The 5,811-nt window shown below is 43.6% G+C and overlaps 1 long non-coding RNA gene across 5 annotated transcripts; it reads right to left on the reverse strand.

The window, feature by feature from the left end:
* Positions 1-433: 433 nt before the first annotated feature.
* Positions 434-3,745, reverse strand: LOC119285606. 5 transcript variants are annotated; one of them, XR_005139536.1, is made up of 4 exons: positions 3,213-3,745; positions 3,054-3,120; positions 1,982-2,029; positions 434-1,796 (listed from the first exon to the last, which is right to left on the reverse strand). It is a non-coding gene; the product is annotated as an uncharacterized LOC119285606 (long non-coding RNA). The 5 variants fall into 5 exon arrangements; XR_005139534.1 differs by having other exon boundaries at positions 434-2,440; XR_005139533.1 differs by having other exon boundaries at positions 1,982-3,120.
* Between the last annotated feature and the right edge of the window lie 2,066 nt (positions 3,746-5,811).

Here is a 5,811-nt window from a genome sequence, read left to right on the forward strand (position 1 = left end):
CTCTGATCTCTCGTTCCCATCGACTAATCTTCCCCAATCCGACTCAAGCGGCGGCCGTCGGCACCACCACCACCAACCTCCGCCACAGCCAGCTGTCACACTAGCGCGAAGCACCCCAGCACGGCGTGGACAGGCGCATGGGCACCAAGCCTCCCAGGCCTGCGGCTCACCGTACATCGGTGCCGTCGGAGAGGGGCCGCATCAGCCAGCCGACGTCGCTGGCGCCGCCTCCGCTCGGGAGGCGCATGTGCTGATAACGTGTTGAAAGAAAACGAGAGACAATCGATAGTATTGAAAACTGTCTATTAATGATGACAAGTTACATATTTGTAGTCTCCAAAGAGACGCATCCGGAGGGACACGGCGCTTACAAAAGTCATAAATATGAGTGTATGTTGTAAGAGTATATGATCTCCATTCCTTGATGGATCAATAAGAACGAAAGAAAATGTGAATAAGCTTTCAACAGAATCAATTTCAGTGTGTATGTATAATAAGGTTGCTCTACCATCTACAAAAATAGATAAATGGAAAAGGGAGAGAGAGCTGCCATTAGATGGAAACCGATAAGCATATATTCAGCTTACACAAAAGTAGAATGTCTACTTGCTTCTTTACAAACAAAGCCAAGGCTGTACCTGGATATAAACACCCTGGTATATGTAGCAAGGGATTCGTTTTTTTTTAAATGCCTAAGAAGCTAGCAGACATTTATCTATTTTACACAAACTAACTCCGTTACTGAAATTCCAAATACATGGCTTAGCTCCCCAAAGAAATGAATCCAATATTAACTTATTCACATGCACCACCTATTGATAGAGTATTTATTATTTAAAGCATTATTTCAACAAATCAAAATATGCCTTATACAAAAGAAACAAAGTGAGTAGGTAGCAGTAGAACACTTTGAAACTTCATAACATCTAAGAAATCAGCGTTGTAAGGTTACGCAACACAAACGTGATCATTGTCTCGTATTTGAAGCTTCAGTTTGGCAAACATCATTATCTGGGTTCAGTGGTAACATTCTAAAAGAACTTTTATCTCCCTGAATTATTATGAGAAAAGGTTGATTGGCACAATCAGATTAAGTAGCAAAACTTTATTTTTTGTTTGTCAATAAAATCCATGTAGGTCAAATACCAAATTATAGTTATTTGAAATTAGAGATGTCAAATATGAAAATATAGATGTAAAAAATGGAAGATGGAGAACAAGGTAAGTCTAACAGTTTCCTTAGGAACAACAAAAGCATACCTTCTGAGGATTTATTCCAGTAGCAGCAACATATAAATCCAGCTTCCCTATAGCAATGTCAATACTTTGCACCCCTAGATCACCAAGGCCCAATATCCTGCTTCCTGCGAGTTGTGAGATGGCTGCACATGGGCCATTTACAATTGGTGTCCCGAGTATCATCAGCTGCTGCTGCGCGTGTGTGGGCGCTGGTTGTGTCGGTGCACCTCTTAGTAGAGAAGAAATCCTTTTTTCACACCTTTTCATCCCTGCCAAAACAACCTCATCCATCTTCCCTTCCCTCCTATGCCTTCTCTCCTAAGGATCAGATCGAGCCGGGAAGGTCAAGCGGCAGATCCTCTTCCCTGCTGCTTTGCCCGCCGCATCTTTCTCGGCCAAATCAACCGACACACGCACCGGCAAACAAATCCGAGCTGGCTCCTTGGCCACAACCACAGCGGGTCATTACCCAATCACGGATCTCTCTCCTTCTCTTTTCCAACCTTGCCACCGGATGCTGCTCTGCCCTAATCATAATCTCGGTGGTGTAAAATTTCCTGGTCACAACCCGCAAACATGAGGAAAGTGCTTGGGGCACTGAAAAAATGTAGTGCCTTAAGGGAAAAGACCTCCACGCGAGAAATAACCTCTCCAACTTGTATGCAAAGGCTATTGGTTTGATCTGAATTGAAACAACAAAAAAAACAGATATAGAAACAGAGAGAAGCCAAGAAGTGCATACCGGACACTGTTGAACAGAGCCAGGTTTGATCATAAGGCGGCTAACCTCCTGCACACACAAAATCTAGTTAGCAATACTTCAAGTTAATGAAGGAGGGAATAATCGGATGGAGACATGCATTGTGATCTTTAAATAGGAGGAAAAATAATAGGTAATGAAGTATATTTGTTTCAAATGAGAACGTACATACAGGCATATAGACATACCCAAGAATTATTTTCCAACAATACCTACAATCTAAACCTAATAGCTAAAATCATTTGCACCTGCGCGTCCAAACAAACACATAAACATCAAAATTTGAAGAATTGCTACAAATAATACAACCATCAGTTTAACATCAGATTATCAGCTTGTATTATCACTTCAGGGGGAAAGACCATTTGCCCAGAGAAGTATCAGTATAAATTTGCCATTCATCATTTTCCTTTGTTCTGGAAGCGTCTTCTTGAACGTAGACTACACAAGGTCAAAGAATTTAATTATGTTAGTGTGGCTGATGACTCGTGTGACATACATTTCTCAAAAGATTAATGATGGGGACAGTTTTTACACTGCATGCCCAATAGAACCAGTAAACATGTGATGAGAATATTTCCATAACATAAAGGTTAGGACAATTAACACAATCTTTTTTTTTTTTGTGAGAAGACAAATCAACACATTCTGTATTGGAAGAAAATGTTTAATTCAAATTTTGACTGAAACCTTGACTGAGCGAAGTGAAACACCACCACATTATGTGGTAGCCAAATCTGCACAAGGTGTAGCTTGCAGATGGGATACCATGGACTGCACGAACAAATCAGACTGAATAACTATCCAGTTCCAAAATTGCATGAAACCAGTGTTAGAATTAAGATATTCAGGAAGGCTATGCCTCTATCAACTAAAACTTCTTACTCATTTATTCACCGCATAGAAGCAAGTAATCAACTAATAATAAATCAGACATAAAGGATTAACTGTAATTAATTGGCTAGGGTGCTCACTGGAAGAACTTTTTGCATAGAAGCAGACCTTGCAAACCATGGGATGATTTAGGTGGATATGAAACAACGCTTGTCCTCACCTGGTCTTGCAGTCCTGCTCCAACCCCTCGTATGCCTTGTCATAGTCCGCTCCAACCTAGTCACCTCCTTGAGTTAGCATGAAGGTCAGATCAGAGAAGGAGCAGCAGTGGGGAAGAGAAGAGGGTTTGGGGAAGAGAAAAATACAGGAGGAAGATCACCTTTCAAAGCTGCGCACACGCAAGAGAGGCGTTGAGAAGAAGCGGCGCGGATGGTGGCGCTCGACGTCTTCATCCGTTTGTGCCTCCTGGCGGCGATGGTGACGCGTGAGCTCGACGGAAGCCTGGATCCGTCTGTCCCGGTGGCAAGCACAACTCCTCCCCGCGCGCAGACCAGATCATGCGGTCGGCGGCGACAGAGAGTGAGCTGAGGCGGGTGGTGAGCCATGGGGTTGGGGACGATGGCGACCCATCCTTCTAGCAGCTAGTTCGGCCGGATCGATCCGCTGCCTCACACGCGGAGGCAGAGCACGAAGATCAAAACCGCCGCCGCCGCCTTCTCCTCCCACGGTCCCACCCACTCCTCCCTCGAGACGACGACGTTGGTGTGACTGCGTAAGAGAGCCGAGCCAGTTCCACTTGTGCTGGCGACGCTCGTGCGGCCGGTTACATGGAGGAGGCGGAGGCGGCGGTTTCGTCAGGGATGTTGCGTACGAGGAGCGAGGAAAAGGTTGCTTCGTGGGAAAGAGAAAGCAGAGGACAGCCCTTGGGAGATGGATGTAATCCAACCTCAGAGTGGCTCAAAGTCCACCTACACTGGTACGCATCGGTGCTATACAAACGGTTTTTATTCCTTTTCCGTGACGGCATTTGAAACATGTAACATCTCAAAATTTCAATTTGAAATATTATACATAGGCCATTCATTCATGCATATCATATTTTGTTGCATTTTGCTTTGTGATCCTCGAAATTCTAAGCAACTCAAGTATCTACGCAGAGAGCTGGGAATTTCGTTATTTTCATATTTTAGTTTTCTCAAATTTTGAAAAGAGAATCATTTGGTTTTAATTATCCCCCCTTCCCCCGGAAAATATTTCATACTAAAATATATGAGAGGAGATAATATGACTTCTCCAAAATAAATGAAATATTAGAGGAAAAATATTCAAATCAAATAAGTTATTTTATTTGGGTTTTATTACGATTTTATTTGAATTAGGAAAAAATGTGTTTTTCAAAATCGCATTAGAGGTCTAAATAAATGTTCACTTTGTCCGCAATATTATTAGAGGACCATAAAAATTTATTTCAGAATTTTGAAGTTCGTTTAGTATTTCTTTTATTTATTTTTTGCGTCAGGATTTATTTAAAAAAAGGTAACCAACCTAGCGGGCCGTGTCCAACCTGGACACTTGACCCGGCTGGCCTTATAAGCCGCGCCCCCGCGACCCCGAGGCCCAGCAAGCCGCCAGCCCCGCCCGAAACCCTAGAGCGCGCCGCCCCGTCCTAGCGCCGCCGTCGCACGTCACCGTTCAGCCGCCGCCGCATGCCGCCGACCTCGCCGAGGTAGCCGCCGCCGCCGGTTTTCGCGAGAAAACTGTTCGGTTTTTTAAACCCTAGTTCATTTTTTAGATCGGTTTCTTTTCGGTTTTTCTCGGTTTAGTTAAATAGCAGACGTTCGTCCGTAAGTTCGTTTTGACGAACGCTGTTCACCCGTTAGTCGCAGACAGCGAACGTTCGTTCGTTAGCCTGTTCGTCAATTTTCTTTTTCCAGGGTTTTTCCGCGATTATTTTTGATCGCGATTTCTGCCCTAATCTTTGTTCTAGTATATCTTTTCGCTCGTATATTAGAATCAGGTGAAACAAGCGCCTAGATCTTCGTCTCGAAGCCCTTTTCTGTTTAACCAACTTGAAAAAGATTTTGATACCGTAAAATTTGACTTTAGTCCAGATTACTAATCGGATCTTATTTCTTTCATAGTTTGAGTTTCGTTGCTCCCTTTGATTTGATTCTTTTTTGCAAACCGGAGTTCTTCAGTTGAACTTTCTGGTTAGACCTTCTTATTTGAGTTTCCCCGTGCATCTTTGCTTGATTGCTTATGTATGTTATTGTTTGTTTGCGATAGAACACCCGGAGTGCGAAGCGTGCTACTACGAGTCTCTAGATTTTGCGGATCATCAGCAAGGCAAGTAACACTTTGATCATCCCCCTTTATCACCCTGTTTTATGCATTAGTTTCAACCATCACACATTGCATGAGTAGAATCTCTTAACATGTCGGTCTGGGAAGTAGATGATGAGGTAGAACCTATTACCTGTTTTATTATCAAACCCATGGGAGTTACTTCTACGTTATGCTTATATTGCTATGTTAGCTCGTAGACGTGGTTTGGGTTTGAGAGTATCCATGACAGATGCGAGTTGTTAATTAATGGTTCAACTTAAGGTGGCAACTTTAATACACATCTGGGTGGATTACTTGTGGGCACCTGGAGAATCCAGTGTTGTCCTAGGATATCCCGGAGTACCCATGTGATCATTCTATGGTCCGCCACCCAGGCTCAAAGGGATCATAAGATTATTCATGCTAGAAACTTCCGTCTGCAGCCACAAGTGGGCTCTGACATAGTTGAGTATGTCGTGTGACCTCTTTCAGTGGCGGGCTAGCAGATGTAGGGGAAAGTAGGTGTAACGGTCCACCCAGAGTAAAGAGTTAATGCTTCTAAAAGACTGTGTCTCGGTCATCCGTTTCTCAAACACCCTGTAGTGCGAGAAATCCAACGGAGGAGATCGAGTCTTGTGGGAAAAGTGCGCTAA

This window comes from Triticum dicoccoides, chromosome 4A (assembly GCF_002162155.2).
Source record: "Triticum dicoccoides isolate Atlit2015 ecotype Zavitan chromosome 4A, WEW_v2.0, whole genome shotgun sequence".
NCBI classification, from domain to species: Eukaryota; Viridiplantae; Streptophyta; class Magnoliopsida; order Poales; family Poaceae; genus Triticum; species Triticum dicoccoides.